The sequence below is a fragment of the Oryx dammah genome, unplaced genomic scaffold, assembly GCF_014754425.2.
Source record: "Oryx dammah isolate SB20612 unplaced genomic scaffold, SCBI_Odam_1.1 HiC_scaffold_20, whole genome shotgun sequence".
Classification (NCBI taxonomy): domain Eukaryota; kingdom Metazoa; phylum Chordata; class Mammalia; order Artiodactyla; family Bovidae; genus Oryx; species Oryx dammah.
Window position 1 is genome coordinate 22,947,959 of NW_024070204.1, and position 24,609 is coordinate 22,972,567.

The following is a 24,609-nucleotide window of genomic DNA, read 5'->3' on the forward strand; positions in this document are numbered from 1 at the left end:
CATGAGTTTGAACAAGCTCTGGGAGTTGGTGATGGACAGGGAGGCCTGGCATGCTGCAGTCCATGGGGTTGCAAAGAGTCAGACACGACTGAGCGACTGAACTGAATTGAACGATCAGAATTATAAGAAATAATAATGAAATAATGAGTTTCCCAGTTACCATTCTTAACTGGTTCAAGAGAAAAATACATATACAGATTAACCTTAGATTTTTAAAATGTAATTTATTAAAATTAAAACCAGTTACTGCAAATTATGGGCTTCCTTGGTGGCTCAGACAGTAAAGAATCTGCCTGCAATGTGGGAGACCTGGCTTCATCCCTGGGTTGGGAAGATCCCCTGGAGAAGGGCAGGGCAACCCACTCCAGTATTCTTGCCTGGAGAATCCCCTTGGATGGAGCAGCCTGGTAGGCTACAGTCCATGGGGTCACAAATAAGCAGACATGACTGAGTGACTAAACACAGCACAACACAGGACTACCAATTGTATCTTTCATTTTAAAGTAACAAAGCAAACACAATACAAAATATATCAGTCCAACAGAAAGCAGGCATAGAAAACAAGAAGTAAAAAAAAAAAAAAAATCAAATACAAGAATTTCATTTGGACTACAATTATATAAGTAATCAAGATAAATAAAATGAATTCATTAAAGATAGTGAGATATCAAATTTAATTTTACAAATCCCAAACATAGATTGCTTATTTTAAGAAAGCTCAAAGAAATAATTGACAGTAAAGGGATAAAAAATACCATTGTCAAATGTTAGGCCTAAAAAAATTATGTAATATTATCTATGTGAAAGAAAATATAGGTTCAGTGAAAATATCATTTGTTTTTTTAAAGATGGCTTCTTAATAGTAAATTTACAAAAGAAACTACCCAACAAGAAGGCAGTCGTCTAACATTACATTATGAAAGCATACGCAAAAAGAAGTGACAGAATTAAACTTTCAGAAAAGTTACTCAGATAGACAGGCCTATAATTTCCTTTGACTTGGTGTATCTCACATTCCTTAAATGGCAATAGCATTGTTATAAGCACTAGCATAGTTCAACCAGTACTCTTGCCTGGAAAATCCCATGGATGGAGGAGCCTGGTAGGCTGCAGTCTATGGGGTCATAAAGAGTCAGACACACTGAGCAACTTCACTTTCACTTTTCAGTTTCATGCATTGAAGAAGGAAATGGCAACCCACTCCAGTGTTCTTGCCTGGAGAATCCCAAGGACGGGGGGGAGCCTGGTGGGCTGCCGTCTATGGGGTCGCACAGAGTCGGACACGACTGAAGCGACTTAGCAGCAGCAGCAGCAGCAGCATAGTTCAAATTTGAGGACAAAACACCTTAAAGATGGAGGTGCATTGGTGCGGAAGGACCCTAGTCCTCCTTGACTTCTTTGGGCGACTGCCCTGTTTACATATGAACTATACCTTTTGTGGGGAAAATAAGCAATATTTATTGTGGTTACTCTGAACCAGGTTTTCTGTTGCTTACATTAAAAATATCTCTTAAAAGTGAGACAAATTAGAGTCTTTACAATCAGTGGTAGAGGAAAACCTAATTGTACTTGAGTGAAAAATCATAGGGAAATATGTGAGAAATTTTATTCACATTTGCAACGTGTTATGGTAAAATTAAGGAGAGAGACCAAATAATTACTGGCTAAAGAGTAATACTCGAAGAAGGCAATTGCACCCCACTCGGAGAAGGCAATGGCACCCCACTCCAGTACTCTTGCCTGGAAAATCCCATGGGCGGAGGACTCTGGCGGGCTGCAGTCCATGGGGTCGCTAAGAGTCAGACAGGAATGAGCGACTTCACTTTTACTTTTCACTTTCATGCATTGGAGAAGGAAATGGCAACCCACTCCAGTGTTTTTGCCTGGAGAATCCCAGGGGTGGGGGGCCTGGTGGGCTGCCGTCTATGGGGTCACACAGAGTCGGACACGACTGAAGCGACTTAGCAGCAGCAGCAGCCAGTACTCTTGCCTGGCAAATCCCATGTACGCAGTCCATGGGGTCGCTAGGAGTTGGACACAACTGAGCGACTTCACTTTCACTTTTCACTTTCATGCATTGGAGAAGGAAATGGCAACCCACTCCAGTGTTCTTGCCTGGAGAATCCCAGGGAAGGGGGAGCCTGGTGGGCTGCCGTCTCTGGGGTCACACAGAGTTGGAGACGACTTAGCAGCAGCAGCAGAAAGTGATACTAAAGATTTCATTTTATTTTAAAGAAAATTGAAAAACAAAACAGTTCAGAGTGGAGATTAATGTAGCAAAAAGAAATGCAAGTTAAAAATTTATAATTGATATTATGCAGACTTGTAAGAGGTGGGAGGTATACCGCCAGAGAATATGGATAGCATGTCAATTTGGAGTTTGATGAATTCCTATTCTAAAAAGAAAATACGAGACAATTATTGAAGACTGGTCTAAATAGAAATAAGTTAACGGAATGATTAGTAATGATTTTGCTGTAATTTATATTTTTCCATTTACATTATTCAAAAAAGCTTGGCTATGTTTCTCCATACTTCTAAGCACAATTCTATGCATTAAGTAGGCAGATTTCCTGCACATATAGATTTGTGTATAAAATTATCTTTAATGCATTTTGATAAAGCATCAGTTAAATATATGAAAAAAGTATTAAAGGAGGACAAAGAGGAGAATAATCGATTCTATTCTAGTAAGTCATCTTGTATAGTAATGAAAACGAGTGACTCTGAGGGAACTGAGGACAGGTATCTTAGAGGGTATTACATAAAAATGGAGCCTTGCAGGGTAACTATTTTTATTACTGATAGAAAGCAAAAGAGTATGGGTTTTGCAGTGTTGTCAGCTGGGGATCTGTATTTCCCAGAGTTCCTTCTCCAGCATCTTTCATGATATCCAAGGTCATGATAGAATTTCTTAAGTGAGATGTGGAGGGTGGAAGTGAAGCAGCAGCCTTTTATTTTTTAAATTGGAGGATAATTGCTTTGCAATGTTGTATTGGCTTCTGCCGTACAACATGTGAATTGACCATACTGTATATACATATATCCCCTCCATCGTGAGCCTCCCTCTTACCCACCCTCACCATCTAACCCCTCTATGTCATCACAGAATGACAGACTGGGCTTGCTGTGTTATATAACAGTTTTCCACTAGCTATCTATTTTACATATTATAGTGTATGTATGCCAGTGCTACTCTCTCGATTCATTCCACCCTCTCCTTCCCCATCTGTGTCCAGAAGACTGTCCTCTACATCTGCATCTCTATTCCTGCCCTGCAAATATGGTCATCAGTACTGCTTTTCTAAATTCCATATATATATATATATTAGTATATGATACTTGTTTTTCTCTGTCTGTCTTCATTCTATATAACAGGCTCTAGGTTCATCCACCTCAATTCAACTGGCTCACATTTTTTCCTTTTTATGGTTGAGTAATTGTACATATTGTATTGTACATATTCTACTGTACATATGTACCACAACGCCTTTATCCATTCACTTGTCAATGGTCATCTAGGTTGCTTCCATATCTTAGTTAACATGGGTTGCTGGTGATGTGTTCACTCATGTAATTGGTGTGATGTACCAGCTATCCTACATCATTTCCAATTTCCCTTAAACCTTCCTTCAGCTTCTCCACCTCAACCAGGTATGTATTTTTTACTTCCAGATAAAGGATCCTGTTTCCACAGGGTATCCACACCATCAAGGTAGAGGATAAGCCTTACTTTGTGAGGGTCAAGCTCATGCATCCAGCTTTATCTTGCTGCCCCCACTTTACATCCATTTTCCTCTCCTTACAGCCTGTCATATTGACTATGTCACAGCCAACATTTTACTGAATAAAATTAATAGGCAAGTAGAACTTTATGCAAGGCAACAGCTAGGGAGAAGAGAAGATAGTAGGCCATCTGTGTTGTCTAACTGGCTTTACCCGAAGGAAAAGTAGACTTTCCTATCTTCACAACAGGAGTTAGTTTTGGAACATGGAGCAAAGTGGCTGGCTGAAGTGAAGTTCTCTCATTTCTCAGAAACTAGGAAATAGGGCCCTGTATTTCCTAATAATTACATATCAAAGACAGGGTTCCCAGATCTCTGAGAAAGAGATTACTGGATTAGAAATCTAGCATGGTTATTAGAAAGAAGCTTTACAAGTTTTTAAAGGTTTTAAGAAGGTGTATTTGTTAAAGGACAGATAAAGGACTTAGGATTACAAATTTTCTAAAGTAAATGTTATAAAACAAAACAGGAAAAAAAAAAGAAAGGTAAAAGCAAAGAAGAAAGGAAAGAAAAAAGAAATTAAAAAAAAAAGAGAAAGAGAGAAAGAAAAAAGGAATGAGAAGTCAGAGGCCTAAAATATGGAAGAAACCTACCTAAAGGTTAGTCAGTCTATGGGGAACTTGTCTATACACCTGGATGGACATACATCCAGGTGATTTCATGGTAATTTCCAGCCTCAGAAGCAAAGACAACAAATAACCTGAAAGAGAGAGCTTAACCTGATTAAATAACATCTATGTTTTTGAAAGTCAAGCTCTGTAACCAGTTCAAATATGTGTGTGTGTATCTCCTAGTAGTTACTTCACTGATTGAACCCTGACTGCTAGTGTATCCCGGCCAAAGGATCAAATTGCGGGAGAAGGAAATGGCAACCCATTCCAGTATTCTTGCCTGGAGAATGCCATGGACGGAGGAGCCTGGAGAGCTACAGTCCATGGGGTTGCAAAGAGTCGGACACAACTGAGCGACTTCACTTCACTTCATGTACAGAAGTGTAAACTGCATGAAGTGACATAGATAGATAAGCACAGGAAAAGCTATATGAATGTGGTAAGAAGCATTTAAGTTGGGATTCTTACCAACTGTGCTTCTCTAGACCAGAAACACCATGTGGGGAAAAGTAGAAGGAGACCAAATGCTTAATTTTATGTTTGAGATAGTTGATTTAGATGTGACTCATCACATTCATACAAACAGGGTACAGTTTTCAGACTCATGGACGGTAAGAGCAATCACAGGGTAGAGCACTGGGATGCTGAAAGTCACCACCAAGTGGGCAGGGAGTCTAAAAGTGAGCAGGAATAAAAACATCTACTAGGCCTAAGGTTGTTTAAATAAAAACAAACAACTGGACAATTACAAATATCTACCAACTCTAAGCTTTAAAAAAATAAGTTTATTGGAATAACTTACATGCCATGTCATTTTTTTTTTAGAGTTCTATGAGGTCTTTAAAATGTGCATACAGTCTTGTAAAGATGCCATTATTATCAAGATATATAGCCCTTCCATCACCCTGAATAGTTCCCTCATGTCCCTTTGTAGTCAATTCTTCTCCTGACTCCCAGTTCCAATCAACTACTGACATTTTTTCTGTCTTTATGGATTGTTTCTTGTCAGTTTTGCTACATTATTTTTTATAATTAAGTTTATATTTACATACAATACAAATTACCTATTAGAGTGCACAATTTGATGAATTCTAGTTTAGCTTTTGGTGTCTGTGAAATATGTATGAAAATTTAAGTCAGCCACAAGCAATTTTTACTTTAAAGGACTATGGCAGATGAAGCTCTGGAGAGAGACAAAGGGCTCTGCAGACTGAACTTCAGCAAGAACCACAATGGAGCACGTGAGTGCAATCACAAGAAATATGTGACCTCAACAGAAGATAGTACACCACCAAGACTATTGTTGCCAGGATAATTTAAGGCAGGAATTTGATCCCAGGGTCCATATTGTTGGCTTTACTCCTCTGGTACATAGTAGACGTGGACAAGCAAAGTTGCAGGTCTGGAGAGTTTTTTAGTAGGTGTGGTCAGCCTCAGAATATAGGTTCCTGCAGCTTAGCAAGAAAGGACTTCTCTCAAGCATGTATATGGGAGGCAGACACTGGATTCTCAAGGGCAGAGGGCCTTTTGTTCATTGGGAATGGGTCTGGGGGCTGAACAAGGTTAACTCTTTCCCAGCTGCAAGTCAGGTAAGTTCTGATGTGATCATATGTGCTGGTGAGGTTTCAGAAGTAAAGTGTTATTGTGAGGCTAGCTAAGAAGTTTATCACCATCCAAGAATCATGTCCTCTGTTCAGGGAACCTCCATGAAGGAACATGAAGGCACTAACCTGAATTTTATGGTTGCTTCTGCCTACCCTGAAATGCCATCTCTCAGTGCATGGTCTGAAGGTGACTCTTGAATGCTTCAGTATAAATGTCAGAGAAACCTTTCTCAGGCAGGTTTCTTATTCCTAAGGAAATTCACTGCCACACAAGACTAAGCAACCTGGTCTAAAAAATAAGAGCAAGCTATATCACTTGATAGAATTTGGTACTGTTAATCTAGTACTATCATATTAGAAATGGGGTTCAAACGGAAATGAGAATTATACAGTTAAGCATAGGTGGAAATATTCCCATAGCTAGTGTACATGTATCATATGAATATAACTTTTGAGCTGGGAATTCCTCCCAACTAAATTTAAAAGCCACAGAAGGTTAATTCAGGACAGTGTGTTTACACTGACTATTAATTTGGTGAAGCAGAAACCAATATTTTCTTATTGTTTTATCATCCCCTCATGTTCAGGCTTTATTTTAAAGCTTTAGGCAATATTATGTGCTATCTCTTGGCAACATAATTGTATCTGTGATAATTGGTACTGTGTACTTTGTGGCTTGCTTTACTGCTGTTGTCATTGAGTTGCTAAGTTATGTCCCACTCTTTGCAACCCCATGGACTGCAGCATGCAATGCTTCCCTGTTCTTCACTTTTCCCAAGAGTTTGCTCAGACTCATGTCCACCGAGTCAGTGATACTATCTAACCATCTCATTCTCTGCCCCCACTCTTCCCTTCCTGTCTTCAATCTTTCCGAGCATCAGGGTCTTTTCCAGTGAGTCAGCACTTCACATCAGGTAGCCAAGGTATTGGAGCTTCAGCTTCAGCATCGGTCTTTCCAATGAATATGCAGGGTTGATTTCCTTTAGGATTGACTAGTTTGATCTCCTTGCAGTTCAAGGGACTCTCAAGAGTCTGCTCCAGCGCCACAGTTCAAAAGAATCGATTCTTTGGCACTCAGCCTGTTTTACTATTCAACTCTCACATCTGTGATGACTACTGAAAAAAAATATAGCTTTGACTATCTGGACCTTTGTTGGCAAAGTGATGTCTCTTCTTTTTAATATGCTGTCCACATTTGTCATAGCTTTCCTTCCAAGGACCAGGCATCTTTTAATTTTGTGACTGCAATCACCATACACAGTGATTTTGGAGCCCAGGAAAGTAAAATCTGTCACTGTTTCCCTTTTTCTTCTTCTATTTTCCATTAAGTGATGGGGCTAGATGCCATGATCTTAGTTTTTTAAATGCTGAGTGTTAAACCAACTTTTTCACTCTCCTCATTCACTCTTATTAAGACACCCTTTAGTTCCTCTTCACTTTCTGCATTATAGTGGTATTATCTGCATATCTGAGATTCTTGAGATTTCTCCTGGTAATCTGGATTCCAGCTTGTGATTCATCCAGACCATCATTTTGCATGATATACTCTGCATGTAAGTTAAATATGCAGGGTGACAATATACAGCCTTATCGTACTCCTTTTCCAATTTAGAACCAATGAGTTGTTCCATGTCTGGTTCTAACTGTTGCTTTTTGACCCATTTACAGGTTTCTCAGGAGAGAGGTAAGGTGTTCTGGTATTCCAATCTCTTCAAGAGTTTTCTACAGTTTGTTGTAATCCACAGAATGAAAGGCTTTAGCATAGTCAGTGAAGAAGAAGATGATTTTCTGAAATTGCCTTGATTTTTCCATGTTACCAATTTGATCTCTCATTCCTCTGCCTCTTTGAAACCTAGCTTGTATATCTGGAAGTTCTCAGTTCATACACTGTTGAAACTTAGCTTGTAGTATTTTGAATATAACCTTGCTAGCTTGTGAAATGAACACAATTGTACAGCAGTCTGAACACTCTTTGCATTGCCCTTCTTTGGGATTGGAATAAAAATGGGCCTTTTCTAGTCCTGTGGCTACTGCTGAGTTTTCCAAATTTGCTGGAATGTTGAGTGCAGCACTTTAATAGCATCATCTTTTAGGATTTGAAATAGCTAGAATTCCATCACCACCACTAGCTTTGTTTGTAGTAATGCTTCCTAACACCCACTGGACTTCACACTCCAGGATGTCTGTCTCTAGGTGAGTGATCACACCATCATGTTTTTCTAGGTCATTAACACCTTTTTGTACAGTTCTTCTGTGTACTCTTGACACTTCTTTTTATTCTCTTCTGCTTCTGTTAGGTCTTACTGTTTCTGTCCTTTATTGTGCCCATTCTGGCAAGAAATATTCCTTTGATATCTCCAATTTTCTTGAAGAAATCCCTGAACTTTTCCATTCTATTGTTTTCTTCTATTTCTTCACACTGTTTATTTAAGTCCTTCTTATCTCTCCTTGCTATTTTCTGTGGCTTACTAGTTGTGGAAATTATAAGGCCAGGGTAGTAATGCTTGAGTGACCTACTAATTCCTTGAGTATTTTGGAAGTTAAGTACATTTAGAGACTGACACAGAAATCAAACACTTTCTGAAGTGCTTAAGGAAATATTCATATTTCTGGGGGAGTTAGCCTGGTGTAACAATACTGAAAAGATCAAATTCTACATATGTAGGTCTCTAAGACCTGATATGGAGCAAAGATATGGAAGATGGATTCTGGATTTCCACGTCCTTAGGACGGTAACAAGTGGATGCAAGAGAAACTGATTTTGTAATTTCTTCCTTTGTTTTGTGATTTTACCTGAAAGAAGATTTAACACTTAAAATTTAATTTCACTGTATTATGAGACATTAGGCCTGGATATACATTCAAATGAAGCATTTCTATTTACTGATTTTTTTTTTTGTTTGTTTTCTTTATCACTGGATTAACTTTAGCCACCATCTGGTTTTCAGACCTCCATAATGTTTTCATTATTGCAGAAGATTTGTTGAGCTCTCATGGAAAATGTAGCTGAGCATGATTTGGGAATAAAAGTGTAACAGCAAGTAAATTTTCAGCCTTGCAAACACGATGGCTTTGGAGTTGATGTGGTCACTGTACTGTTCTTATGTTTTAGAAACATTTAGGGACAAATGTCCAGGTTGTCTCACATTATCCCAGGAAAGTACACAGAAGTGTAACAGAAATGTTCTCACAAATATGATCCAGGGTTGCCCTCCTACAGGTCACCTCTACCCCTTAAGCATGTTAAGCACATATCTATTCAACTGTAGTCTTACTGCTGAAGCCTAGTGGTTTATGAGAATGGGAATAGTTATTGAGAAACACATTTTCTCCACTACTGGTTTCCATAATGAAGAATGTTATTTCCAAAACACATGCCTGTCCTCTCTTAGACAATTTACTTACCCCTAACATAGGTAAGTGGAGTGTTTTTTAATTGACATATTGGAGTACACCCAAGCATACATAAGCCACTTTCCCATTCCTTTTGTTACAGGGAAAAGGCATTCAAGATGATTTTGATTTGAGTGAAAGCATTTTCCCATTGCTCTTTCATCAAAAGTTTTCACTGAGTGCAAAGGGTGCTCAATTCTGAAGGTGTGTGTTATGAAATGAACTTGCCCAATTATATAATTCTTGAACACCAACTCAGCAATTACCAGTTATTAACATAAAATCATGCACTTAATTTCTGACTCCTTTGTTCTATTTACTCAAAAGGGAAGAAAGAATTATTTATCAAACCCCTCTGGTAATCCTAACAAGCATTGACCTAGTCTAACATGTAACATAAATGTAACTCTCATCCTTACAGAAATAGTCACATAAGGGAGGAAAAAAGCAATGAAAGCAGATAATATATATTTGTTATTTTAAATTTTTAACTCATTAAAGAAATACTTAGCCTAAGATAGATATTTTCAAACTAAAGTACTAAAGCTTATTTGCAATGAGATATTAAGCAAAGCCATTTCCCTTTCTCAGTTTTCCTAAATGGTATAAGCAGTAAGAGAAAAAAGAGTTATTGCTGCACAATTTTAAAATGGTAAGTATTGTACATGCCTGATTTTAATAAAACCTAAAAATGGGTTCCTGATGAAAAGCTTCTGTAAAGTTAAGAAAAGTACTTACAAAGATAAATAGGATACTTGAGGACAACCAGTGAAGAAAGTATAATTGGAAAGACTATAAAATGTCAGCATAATGAATCTCTCCAACATTAGATGTTCTGTGAACAACTTTTTTTTTTATGAATGTTGTGAGCTGCTAAATCAAGAAAAGGCCAGTGATGAACAAGTGAATAGTCACAACAAAGAAATAAAGGCATAGAGAAGGAAACAAATGAGTAAGAAAACACACAGCTTCAGGGTCAAGTGAATAAACCAATTGAAACTATTGAATAAATGTAAACTGCTGCTGCTGCTGCTGCTGCTGCTATTGCCTCAGTCATGTCCAACTCTGTATGACTCCATAGATGGCAGCCCACAAGGCTCCCCCATCCCTGGGATACTCCAGGCAAGAACACTGGAGTGGATTGCCATTTCCTTCTCCAATGCATGAAAGTGAAAAGTGAAAGTGAAGTTACTCAGTTGTGTCCAAGTCTTTGCAACCTCATGGACTGCAGCCCATCAGGCTCATCTGTCCATGGGATTTTCCAGGCAAGAGTACCGGAGTACGGTGCCATTGCCTTCTCCAAAATGTATACTAGTCAATGTTAAATGAACCTTTTTGGCAGAACATAAGGAAGAAGGAAGAACCAATAGATGAGCATGGGATTAAAAGGTACAAACTACTATGTACAGAGTAAGCTACAACCACATATTACACAATACAGAGAACATAGTCAATATTTTATAACTACAAATAAGGTATAATCTTTTAAAATGGTGAATAAGTATTATGTTGTTGCTTCTGGGCATCCCTGATAGCTCAGTTGGTAAAGAATACACCTGAAATGCAGGGGACTCTGGTTCGATTCCTGGGTTGGGAAGATCCCCTGGAGAAGGGATAGGCTACCCACTCCAGTATGCTTGGGCTTCCCTTGTGTCTCAGCTGGTAAAGAATCCACCTGCAATGTAGGAGCCCTGGGTTCAATCCCTGGGTTGGAAAGATCCCCTGGAGAAGAGAAGGGATACCCACTCCAGTGTTGCTAAGTTGTGTCCAACTCTTTGAGACTTCCAGGACTATAACCTGAGGCTCCTCTGTCCGTGGGATCCCCCAGGCAAGAATACTAGAGTGGGTTGCCCCTCACTTCTCCAAGGGATCTTCCCAACCAGAGGATTGAACCTGTGTCTCCTGCACTGGCAGGCAGATTCTTTACTGCTGAGCCACCAAGGAAGCCTGTAACATAATATTGTACATCAAAGAAATTAGCCACTAGTTCTCCAGAATAGTCTTCCCTGGTGACTCAGTTGGTAAAGAATCTGCTTGCAATGTAGGAGACTAGGGTTTGATCCCTGGTTTGGGAAGATCCTTTGGAGAAGGGAACGGCTCACTCCAGTATTCTTGCTTGGAGAATTCCAGTGACAGAGAAACCTGGCAGGCTACAGTCCATGGGGTCTCAGAGAGGCAGGAATAACTGAGCAACTAATACTTTTACACTTTCAATTCTCTGTAAAAATGAATAAATAAATATGTGTGTATATATATATAGTATGTAGAATATATACAATTCTATGGAATTCTAACATTCAGTCTACATATTCCTGATCCAAAGCATGAAAAAAAAAAAGTGTACGTGAGCAAAAAATTGTCAGAGCACTCAAGGATTCAAAGAAAGATATTGATTCAATAGTATTAAAATTAGAAAAAAATGAGAAGTAAATTTAATCTGAAAGCAATTCATTTCTTGCTTTACATCCCTTCAGTGAACAAACAAACAAACAAAAGAATAAAGAACAAACACTAAAAGAAGTGTAAATTTGAATTTAAGTAGTGACCAACTACTTTAGAATAGTTCTCAAATTTACCAGGAGGTTGACATATTTCCTTTATGCCAAAATTAATTTACCTCTAGGACTTGTGAGTAGGAGTTAAAACACATAATAAAATACTTGCATCACTAATTTTTCATCATTTAAAAACACTATTAATGACAAATTTGACTCTAAATTTGTGTTTCCCCCTATCTATTCATAATGATAAAAATATTGCTTGAATATAGTAAAAATGTATAAGTAACATTTTCACTACACTACTAAAAAAACATAAATTAATATGAATCAACAATTGAGAAAAATAATTTTATGAATTTTAAAATTCAACTGTGAATAAATGGAGTAGCAGATGCGGTTAACATTTTACTCATCTCTACAAACTGAATGTAAAAAGAAAATAAGACAAAACATTTTTTTACATCAAAATAGTGAGTAAGTGGCTGCATGGTATGGGACTTTTAAGAAAATAGCATTTGAAAGTTGTGGGATATGACTTCTCATTTAGCTAAAGCTGAATATTCCTATTTGTACATTTTGAAAAAGAAAGTAAAGAAACTGTTGCTGTGTGTAATTTTACATCTAAAAGTTCTATACCCACTTATTCATATCACAATAATTTGGACAATCATTTCCAGATGAAAAAACTTAAAATCTTGAACATAGACCTGATACTTAACTACAGCAGAATGGGCCAATTATTTCATCAGTATAAGATAATGCACTCTGATTATACATAATGTGATTTCTTCCTTTTAATATTTGATTCTAAAAGGTTATATTTTAAAATTGCTTATATATCAAAAGAGTACATCTACATATGTAACAAAATTTTATTTTAAAACAATTTTGTATGAAGTTTATGCCAGAATATTAGACAAATTATAGGATACTATGAAGATTAATACATAAATATTGAGTGACTTAAGTTACAACAAAAATGTTAAAACCACTGTTAACATCTAATTGTATTGCCAGATGGTTTGTAGAATATTACAGCATAAACAAGGACTGTAGAGACTTAATCAGGAGAAAATTATTTTTCTCAGTGGATAATCAGATAATCTCAGTTCAGTTCAGTTCAGTTCAGTCGCTCAGTCATGTCCGACTATTTGTGACCCCATGAATTGCAACACGCCAGGCCTCCCTGTCCATCACCAGTGGATTTTATATTATATACACATATAAATTTGAAACAAGCAGAAAAAAAAATCTTTGATCTTTAACTTTGAAGGCAAATAGAGAAGAAAGAAAAAAACAGTATATAGGAGAGGATAACTTATTTGAAAGAAACAAGTCCCAATATAACATAACTAGAACTGAAGTGAAGTGAAGTGAGGTTGCTTAGTTGTGTATGACTCTTTGTGACCCCAAGGACTGTAGCCTACCAGGCTCCTCTGTCCATGGGATTTTCCAGGCAAGAGTACTGGACTGGATTGCAATTTCCTTCTCCAGGGGATCTTCCCAATCCAGGAATTGAACTCGGGTCTCCTGCATTTTAGACAGACACTTTACCATCTGAGCCACCAGGGAAGTCCTAACATAACTAGAGTAAACTAATGAGTAAAGTTAACTAATAAGGCATAGATTCTCAGAATGGATTTAAATATTAGGCAATATGAGTATACAAGAACATAATTGAAAATTATGACATAAAATTTTGAAATTAGAAGGAAGAATAAAAACAAAAGACAACTGCATGACAAAAGAATCTCAATGATACTCTATTTGACATCAGACAAAAGTTAAGGTGAAAAACAATATGCTATAGGGTCTTAGTACAAATGCTTAAAATAAGTTAAACTGCACAGGTAATAAAATAATATATGAGTTCAGTTCAGTCGCTCAGCGTATCCGACTCTCTGCGACTCTGTGAATCGCAGCACGCCAGGCCTCCCGGTCCATCACCAACACCCGGAGTTCACTCAGACTCATGTCCATGGAGTCCGTGATGCCATCCAGCCAGCTCATCCTTTGCCGTCCACTTCCCCTCCTGCCCACAATCCCTCCCAGCATCAGAGTCTTTTCCAATGAGTCAGTTCTTCGCATGAGGTGGCCAAAGTACTGGAACTTCAGCTTTAGCATCATTCCTTCCAAAGAAATCCCAAGGCTGATCTCCTTTAGAATGGACTGGTTGGATCTCCTTGCAGTCCAAGGGACTCTCAAGAGTCTTCTCCAACACCACAGTTCAAAAGCATCAATTCTTTGTGCTCAGCCTTCTTCACAGTCCAACTCTCACATCCATCATGACCACAGGAAAAACCATAGCCTTGACTAGATGGACCTTAGTCGGGCAAAGTAATGTCTCTGCTTTTGAATATGCTATCTAGGTTGATCATAACTTTTCTTCCAAGGAGTAATCGTCTTTTAATTTCATGGCTGCAGTCACTATCTGCAGTGATTTTGGCGCCCCCCCAAAAAAATAAAATCTGACACTGTTTCCACTGATTCCCCATCTATTTCCCATGAAGTGATGGGACCAGATGCCTTGATCTTCTTTTTCTGAATGTTGAGCCTTAAGCCAACTTTTTCACTCTCCACTTTTTAGGCTTTTTAGTTCCTTTTCACTCTCTGCTATAAGGGTGGTCTCATCTGCATATCTGAGGTTATTGATATTTCTCCCGACAATCTTGATTCCAGTTTGTGTTTCTTCCAGTCCAGCGTTTCTCATAATGTACTCTGCATATAAGTTAAATAAGCAGGGTGAAAATATACAGCCTTGATGTACACCTTTTCCTACTTGCAACCAGTCTGTTGTTCCATGTCCAGTTCTAACTGTTGCTTCCTGACCTGCATACAGATTTCTCAAGAGGCAGATCAGGTGGTCTGGTATTCCCATCTCTTTCAGAATTTTCCGTAGTTTATTGTGATCCAAAAAGTCAAAGGCTTTAGCATAGTCAATAAAGCAGAAATAGATGTTTTTCTGGAACTCTCTTGCTTTTTCCATGATCCTGTGGATGTTGGCAAGTTGATTTCTGGTTCCTCTGCCTTTTCTACAACCAGCTTGAACATCAGGAGGTTCACCGTTAATGTATTGCTGAAGCTTAGCTTGGAGAATTGTGAGCATTACTTTACTAGCATGTGAGATGAGTGCAATTGTGTGGTAGTTTGAGCATTCTTTGGCATTACCTTTCTTTGGGATTGGAAAGAAAACTGACCTTTTCCAGTCCTGTGGCCACTGCTGAGTTTTCCAAATTTGCTGGCATATAGAGTGCAGCACTTTCACAACATATTCTTTCAGGATTTGAAATAGCTCAACTGGAATTCCATCACCTCCACTAGCTTTGTTCATAGTGATGCTTTCTAAGGCCCACTTGACTTCACATTTCAGGATGTCTGGCTCTAGGTGAGTGATCACACCATCATGATTATCTGGGTCGTGGAGATTTTTTTTGTAGGGTTCTATGTATTCTTGCCACCTCTTAGTATCTTCTGCTTCTGTTAGGTCCATAACATTTCTGTCTTTTATCGAGCCCATCTTTGCATAAAATGTTCCCTTGGTATCTCTAATTTTCTTGAAGAGATCTCTAGTCCTTCCCACTCTGTTCTTTTCCTCTATTTCTTTGCATTGATCACTGAAAAAGGCTTTCTTATCTCTTCTTGCTATTTTTTGGAACTCTGCATTCAGATGCTTATATCTTTCCTTTTCACCTTTGTATATACACATGGACATCACCAGATGGTAAACACTGAAATCATATTTATTACATTCTTTGCAGCCAAAGATGGAGAAGCTGTATACAGTCAGCAAAAACAAGCCTGGGAGTTGACTGTAGCTCAGATCATGAACTCCTTATTGCAAGATTCAGACTTAAATGGAAGAAATTAGGGAAAACCACTAGACCATTCAGGTATGGCCTAAGTCAAATCCATTATGATTATACAGGGGAAGTGAGAAACAGATTTAAGGCACTAGATATGATAGATAGAGTGCCTGGCAAACTATGCACGGAGGTACATGACATTGTATAGGAGACAGGGATCAAGACCATCTCTGTGGAAAAGAAATGCAAGAAAGCAAAATGGCTGTCTGGGGAGGCCTTACAAATAGCTGTGAAAAGAAGAGAAGCAAAAAGCAAAGGATAAAAGGAGAGATATAAGGATCTGATGCAGAATTCCAAAGAATAATAAGGAGAGATAAGAAAGTTTTCCTCAGCAATCAATGCAAAGAAAAAGAGGAAAACAACAGAATGGGAAATATTAGAGATCTCTTCAAGAAAATTAGAGCCACCAAGGGGACATTTGGAGAAGGAAATGGCAACCCACTCCAGTGTTTTTGCCTGGAGAATCCCAGGGATGGGGGAGACTGTTGGGCTGCTGTCTATGGGGTCACACAGAGTTGGACATGACTGAAGTGACTTAGCAGTAGCAAGGGGACATTTCATGCAAGGATGGGCTCAATGAAGGACAGGAATGGTATGGACCTAACAGAAGCAGAAGATATTAAGAAGAGGTGGCAAGAATACACGGAACTGTACAAAAAAGATCTTTACGACCAAGATAATCATGATGGTGTGATCACTCACCTAGAGCCAGACATCCTGAAATGTGAAGTCAAGTGGGCCTTAGAAAGCATCACTATGAACAAAGCTAGTGGAGGTGATGGAAGTCCAGTTGAGCTATTTCAAATCCTGAAAGAATATGTTGTGAAAGTGCTGCACTCTATATGCCAGCAAATTTGGAAAACTCAGCAGTGGCCACAGGACTGGAAAAGGTCAGTTTTCTTTCCAATCCCAAAGAAAGGCAATGCCAAAGAATGCTCAAACAATACTGCACAACTGCACTCATCTCACGTTGGGAAAGTAATGCTCACAATTCTCCAAGCTAAGCTTCAGCAATACATGAACCGTGAACTTCCTGATGTTCAAGCTGGCTTTAGAAAAGGCAGAGGAATCAGAGATCAAAGTGCCAACATCCGCGGGATCATGGAAAAAGCAAGAGAGTTCCAGAAAAACATCTATTTCTGCTTTATTGACTATGCGAAAGCCTTTAACTTTGTGGATTACAATAAACTATGGGAAATTATGAAAGGGATGGGAATACTAGACCAGCTGACCTGCCTCTTGAGGAACATATGCAGGTCAGGAAGCAACAGTTAGAACTGGACATGAACAACAGACTGGTTCCAAATAGGAAAAGGAGTATGGCAAGGCTATATATTGTCACCCTACTTATTTACCTTATATGCAAAGTACGTTATGAGAAACGCTGGGCTGGAAGAAGCACAAGCTGGAATCAAGATTGCTGGGAGAAATATCAATAACCTCAGATATGCAGATGACACCACCCTTATCACAGAAAGTGAAGAGGAACTAAAGAGCCTCTTGATGAAAGTGAAAGTGAAGAGTGAAAAAGTTGGCTTAAGGCTCAACATTCAGAAAAAGATGATCATGGCATCTGGTCCCATCACTTCATGGCAAATAGATGGGGAAACAGTGTCAGACTTTATTTTGGGGGGCTCCATCTCACTGGAGATGGTGATTGCAGCCATGAAATTAAAAGACACTTACCTCTTCGAAGGAAAGTTATGACCAACCTAGATAGCATATTGAAAAGCAGAGACATTACTTTGCCAACAAAGATCTGTCTAGTCAAGGCTATGCTTTTTCCAGTGGTCATATATGGATGTGAGAGTTGGACTGTGAAGAAAGCTGAGCACTGAAGAATTGATGCTTTTGAACTGTGGTGTTGGAGAAGACTCTTGAGATTCTCTTGGACTGCAAGGAGATCCAACCAGTCCATTCTGAAGGAGATCAATCCTGGGTGTTCATTGTAAGAATTGATGCTAAACCTGAAACTCCAATATTTTGGCCACCTCATGTGAAGAGTTGACTCATTGGGAAAGACTCTGATGCTGGGAGGGATTGGGGGCACGAGAAGAAGGGGACGATAGAGGATGAGATGGCTGAATGACATCACCGACTCGATGGACAAGAGTTTGAGTAAACTCCGGGAGTTGATGATGGACAGGGAGGCCTGGCATGTTGCGATTCATGGGGTCACAAAAAATTGGACATGACTGAGTGGCTGAACTGAACTGACTGATACCCAATGAACAAAAAAAAATTCCACTATTTATAAAGAAGCAACTGGTAGAATAAAGTAATTCATAGAAAAGGAAAAAAATAAGTAAAAGGATAAATGCAGCTTACTGCATCTCTCTCAAATTCCAATAAAATGTATAGTTGGTTTTTAACAAAAGAGTGATTGAATTTGAATTTTACAAAGAAGAAGTTTACACAGAAGAAAATAAGTTTATGAGACCTAATATGATGTTATGAAAATTATATGTGAAAAGGATCATAAATCAGGACTCAGTGAGTTCTAATAAAATAACGCCATTCTGATTATTTTCTGATAACATTATAAAACACTAAAAAGCAAAAGAATATATAAAAATGAATAACATGGTAAAAATTCCCACTGAAAAATTGAGTTAAAAATCCATTAGGAAAATTAATAAATATTAAAGGCAAATTGTATTGGAAACAACATTTCAAAACTTTTGAGACACAGCAATAACAGTACTTCAAAGCAAAATAGCCCTCATTTTTAAAATCTGGTTACTGTATTATACTTAATTTGTCAGATTACATTCAAGTTTGCCATGGACACTTCCAAGATCTGGATTCTAATGCAAAGTGGTCAATTTAATAGATGCAAGGAAATTCGATTTACAGCATAAGTGAAGTCATAAAGCTATCTTTACATTTTTATCTTTTATAAGTGCTTCAGCTGTCAATCTTCCTTTGTTAAAAAAATGTGTTGTCATCAGGTTATTTAAAAGATAGATGAAACTGATTATTTTAAAAGAGCCAGATAGATTCAATAGATATTCAACTCCTTGAAACTGTTTGGTAGTCAAACCATAAATTGAATTATATATATTTACAATTTAAAATCCACTGAGATTATTTGTGGATATATCCTTCACACTTAATATATTAATTTTTATTGGAGTATAGTTGCTTTATAATGCTCTGTTAGCTCCTATAGCACAGCAAAATGAATCAGACATACATAAACATAAATCTCTTCCTTGTGGATTTCCCTCTCATTTAAGTTACCACAATGCATTAAGTAGAGTTTCTCCTGCTATACAGTGTTCTCATCTGTTGTCTGTTCTTTACATAGTATCAATAGTGTCTATGTGTCAACCTCAATCTCCCAATTCCTCTCACTCCACCCCCTTTCTGCCTTGGTATCCATACATTTATTCTTTACATCTATGTCTCCACTTCTATTGTGCAAATGATATCATCCATACTATCTTTCTAATTTCCACATCAGTTCTGTTCAGTTGCTCAGTCGTATCTGACTCTTTGTGACCCCATTAATTGCAGCATGCCAGGCCTCCCTGTCCATCACCAACTCCCAGAGTTCACTCAGACTCATGTCCATCGAGTCTGTGATGCCATCAAGACATCTCATCCTCTGTCGTCCACTTCTCCTGCTGCCCCCAATCCCTCCCAGCATCAGAGTCTTTTCCAATGAGTCAACTCTTCACATGAGGTGGCCAAAGTACTGGAGCTTCAGCTTCAGCATCATTCTTTCCAAAGAAATCCCAGGGTTGATCTCCTTCAGAATGGACTGGTTGGATCTCCTTGCAGTCCAAGGGACTCTCAAGAGTCTTCTCCAACACCACAGTTCAAAAGCATCAATTCTTCGGCACTCAGCCTTCTTCACAGTCCAACTCTCACATCCATACATGACCACAGGAAAAACCATAAACTTGACTAGACGGACCTTAGTCGGCAAAGTACTATCTCTGCTTTTGAATATGCTATCTAGGTTGGTCATAACTTTTATTCCAAGGAGTAATCGTCTTTTAATTTCATGGCTGCAGTCACTATCTGCAGTGATTTTGGAGCCCAGAAAAATAAAGTCTGACACTGTCTCCACTGTTTCCCCTTCCATTTCCCATGAAGTGATGGGACTGGATGCCATGATCTTCGTTTTCTGAATGATGAGCATTAAGCCAACTTTTCCACTCTCCTCTTTCACTTTCATCAAGAGGCTTTTTAGTTCCTCTTCACTTTCTGCCATAAGGGTGGTGTCATCTGCATATCTGAGGTTCTTGATATTTCTTCCAGCAATCTTGATTCCAGTTTGTGTTTCTTCCAGTCCAGCATTTCTCATGATGTACTCTGCATAGAAGTTAAATAAGCAGAGTAACAATATACAGCCTTGACCTACTCCTTTTCCTATTTGGAACCAGTCTGTTGTTCCATGTTCAGTTCTAACTGTTGCTTCCTGACCTGTATATAGATTTCTCAAGAGGCAGATCAGGTGATCTGGTATTCCCAACTCTTTCAGAATTTTCCACATATATGCATGAATATATGGTTTTTGTTTCTTTCTGATTTGCTTCACTTTATATGACACTCTCCAGGTCCATTCACATCTCTACAAAGGACACAATACACTTAAAATACTATTTTTTAAAATAACAGTCTTTTAAAAATCTTCATTTTAAATATTTATGAATGTATTTTAGTAGAGGCTTTTGAGTTGTAAAATTTTGAATACAGAAACATATTCAAAATATAACATCCAATTTAAATTTTATAATTAATTTATTTTTTATCTCAGTTTTATTTATTCATTTATTTTACTTTACAATATTGCATTTGCTTTGCCATACATTGACATGAATCTACTATGGGTGTACATGTGTTCCCCATCCTGAACCCCCTTCCCACCTCCCTCCCATCCCATCCCTTTGGGTCATCCCAGTGCACCAGCCCAGAGCACCCTGTATCATGCATCAAACCTTGACTGGCGATCCATTTCACATATGATGATAAACATGTTTCAATGCCATTCTTCCATATCATCCCACCCTTGCCCTCTCCCACATACTCCAAAAGACTGGTTTATACATCTGTGTCTCTTTTACTGTCTTGCATACAGGTTTATCATTACCATCTTTCTAAATCCCATATATATGCATTAGTATACTATATTGGTGTTTTCTTTCTGGCTTACTTCACTCTGTATAATAAGCTCCACTTTCATCCACGTCATTAGAACTGATTCAAATGTATTCTTTTTAATGACTGAGTAATACTCCATTGTGTATATATACCACAGCTTTCTTATCCATTCATCTGCTGATGGACATCTAGGTTGCTTCCATGTTATGGATATTATAAACAGTGCTGTGATGAACACTGGGTACACATCTCTTTCAATTCTGGTTTCGTCAGTGTGTATGCCCAGCAGTGGGATTGCTGGGTACTATGGTGGTTCTATTTCCAGTTTCTTAAGGAATCTCCACACTGTTCTCCATAATGGCTGTACTAGTTTGCATACACACCAACAGTGTAAGAGTGTTCCCTTTTCTCCACATCCTCTCAAGCATTTATTGCTTGTAGACTTTTGGATCGCAGCCATTCTAACTAGTGGGAAACAGTACCTCACTGTGGTCTTGATTTGCATTTCTCTGATAATGAGTGATATTGAACATCTTTTCATGTGTATATGTCTTTGGAGAAATTTCTATTTAGTTCTTTGGCCTATTTTTTGATTGGGTCATTTATTTTTCTGTATTTGAGCTGCAGGAGTTGTTTGTATATTTTTGATATGAATTCTTTGTTCGTTGCTTCATTTGCTATTATTTTCTCCATTCTGAAGGCTTTCTTTTCACCTTGGTTATAGTTTCCTTTGTTGTGCAGAAGCTTTTAATTTTAATTAGGTCCCAATTGTTTATTTTTGCTTTTATTTCCAATATTCTGGGAGGTGGTCATAGAGGATCCTACTGTGGTTTATGTCAGAGAGTGTTTTGCCTATGTTTTCCTCTAGGAGTTTTATAGTTTCTGGTCTTATGTTTAGATTTTTAATCCATTTTGAGTTTATTTTTGTGTATGGTGTTAGAAAGTGTTCTAGTGTCATTCTTTCACAAGTGGTTGACCAGTTTTCCCAGCACCACTTGTTAAAGAGATTGTCTTTTCTCCATTGTATATTCTTGCCTCCTTTGTCAAAGATAAGTTGTCTATAGGTGTGTGGATTTATCTCTGGGCTTTCTATTTTGTTCCATTTATCTATATGTCTGTCTTTGTGCCAGTACCATACTGTCTTGATGACTGCGGCCTTTTAGTAGATATTGAAGTCAGGATATGCAGATGACACCACCCTTATGGCAGAAAGTGAAGAGGAACTAAAAAGCCTCTTGATGAAAGTGAAAGTGGAGAGTGAAAAAGTTGGCTTAAAGCTCAACATTCATAAAACCAGGATCATGCCATCCAGTCCCATCACTTCATGGGAAATAGATGGGGAAACAGTGGAAGCAGTGTCAGACTTTATTTATTTATTTATTTATTTTGGGGGGGGTGCTCCAAAATCACTGCAGATGGTGACTGCAGCCATGACATTAAAAGATGCTTACTCCTTGGAAGGAAATTTATGACCAACCTAGATAGCATATTCAAAAGCAGAGACATTACTTTACTGACTAAGGTCCGTCTAGTCAAGGCTATGGTTTTCCTGTGGTCATGTATGGATGTGAGAGTTGGACTATGAAGAAGGCTGAGCACCGAAGAATTGATGCTTTTAAACTGTGGTGTAGGAGAAGACTCTTGAGAGTCCCTTGGATGGCAAGGAGATCCAACCAATCCATTCTGAAGGAGATCAACCCTGGTATTTTTTTTGGAAGGAATGATGCTAAAGCTGAAGCTCCAGTACTTTGGCCACCTCATGCGAAGAGTTGACTAATTGGAAAAGACTCTGATGCTGGGAGGTGTTGGGGGCAGGAGGAGAAGGGGACAACAGAGGATGAGATGGCTTGATGGCATCACTGACTTGCTGGACGTGAGTCTGAGTGAACTCCAGGAGTTGGTGATGGACTGGGAGGCCTGGTGTGCTGTGATTCATGGGGTCGCAAAGAGTTGGACACGACTGAGTGACTGAACTGAACTGAACTGATGTCAGGCAGGTTAATTCCCCCAGTTCCATTCTTCTTTCTCAAGATTGCTTTGGCTATTCAAGGTTTTTTGTATTTCCATATAAATTGTGAAATTATTTGTTCTAGTTCTCTGAAAAATATCATTGGTAGCTTGATAGGGATTGCATTGAATCTATAGATTGCTTTCACTATATTGATTTTTCTGATCCATGAACACGATATATTTCTCCATTTATTTGTATCCTCTTTGATTTCTTTCACCAGTGTTTTATAGTTTTCTATATATAGGTCTTTTTGTTTCTTTAGGTAGATATATTCCTAAGTATTTTATTCTTTTTGTTGCAATGGTGAATGGAATTGTTTCCTTAATTTCTCTTTCTGTTTTTTCATTGTGTATAGGAATGTAAGGGATTTCTCTGTGTTGATTTTATATCCTGCAACTTTACTATATTCATTGATTAGCTCTAGTAATTTTCTGGTGGAGTCTTTAGGGTTTTCTATGTAGAAGATCATGTCATCTGCATAATTAAAACCCACAGATTATGTGCCTAACAGCAACTCCCAGCAGAGTAGCAGCCCAGACGCTCGCATCCCCTGCTAGCAAGCAGGGGCTGGACAGGGAGGTGCGGGCTGCATTGCTTAGGGTAAGGACCGGGCCTGAATGCCCCGAGGGCAATCTGAGGAACTAGCTTGAGATAGCTACCCAGACTGTGGGATAACTATCCCACGAAAAGCCCTAACCTATGGAGAAGGCAATGGCACCCCACTCCAGTACTCTTGCCTGGAGAATCCCATGGACGGAGGAGCCTGGTGGGCTGCAGTCATGGGGTCGCTAAGAGTCGGACATGACTGAGCGACTTCACTTTGACTTTTCACTCTCATGCACTGGAGAAGGAAATGGCAACCCACTCCAGTATTCTTGCCTGGAGAATCCCAGGGGCGGGGGAGCCTGGTGGGCTGCCGTCTATGGGGTCGCACAGAGTCGGACATGACTGAAGTGACTTAGCAGCAAGATACTGCCAGGCCTGCTCACAGAACGAAGGACTGAGCAGAGCTAGCCAGCTGAGGACTGGCTCATCCCCTGCTGGAGACAGGCAAGTGAGGGCAGCCAGAGCTGGAAGAGGGCATCTGGGACCCCAGAGAGACATCCTATACCAAACTGCAAACAGACATCATTGCTAACGAAGACTTCTTGGGATTCTGGACAGTTGACATCTGCCGGGAAGGTCATAGCTAGAGATCAGATCCCCAGAAGAGATACATGTCACACCTGAGAATGCATGCCCATGGTACACCGAGAAAACCGAGTGGCTGGGACTGGGGAGGCAATAAGTTGCAGCCTTCAACTGGGGGGAACTGTGCTCATCAAGCACCTGGTCACCTGAGCTGCTTGGACCTGGGACAGGCACAATATGCAGGCCCAACCAAGTCTGCACCTTTGTGGAATACCCGAGAACTTGAACCTGAGTGGCTTAGACCTGAGGAGTGCATGCAACCCAGGGCCAGCATCAGACAGTTCCTGGCAAAGCAATCTAGAGCCCGAGCAGTGTAGACCAAGAAAGCACACACGCCTTGAGTCGGGGCAAACCTAGTGTGGCTGAATCACTGTGAGCACACGCCAGTGATATTTGTTTGCAGTGTTCCTCCCTCCCCACAACACGACTGAACAAGTGAGCCTAAAAAAAGTGGCCACCACTGCCCACCTGTGACAGGGCAGAAATTAGACACTGAAAAGACCAGCAAACAGAAGAAGCTAAAATAAACGGAGGGAAC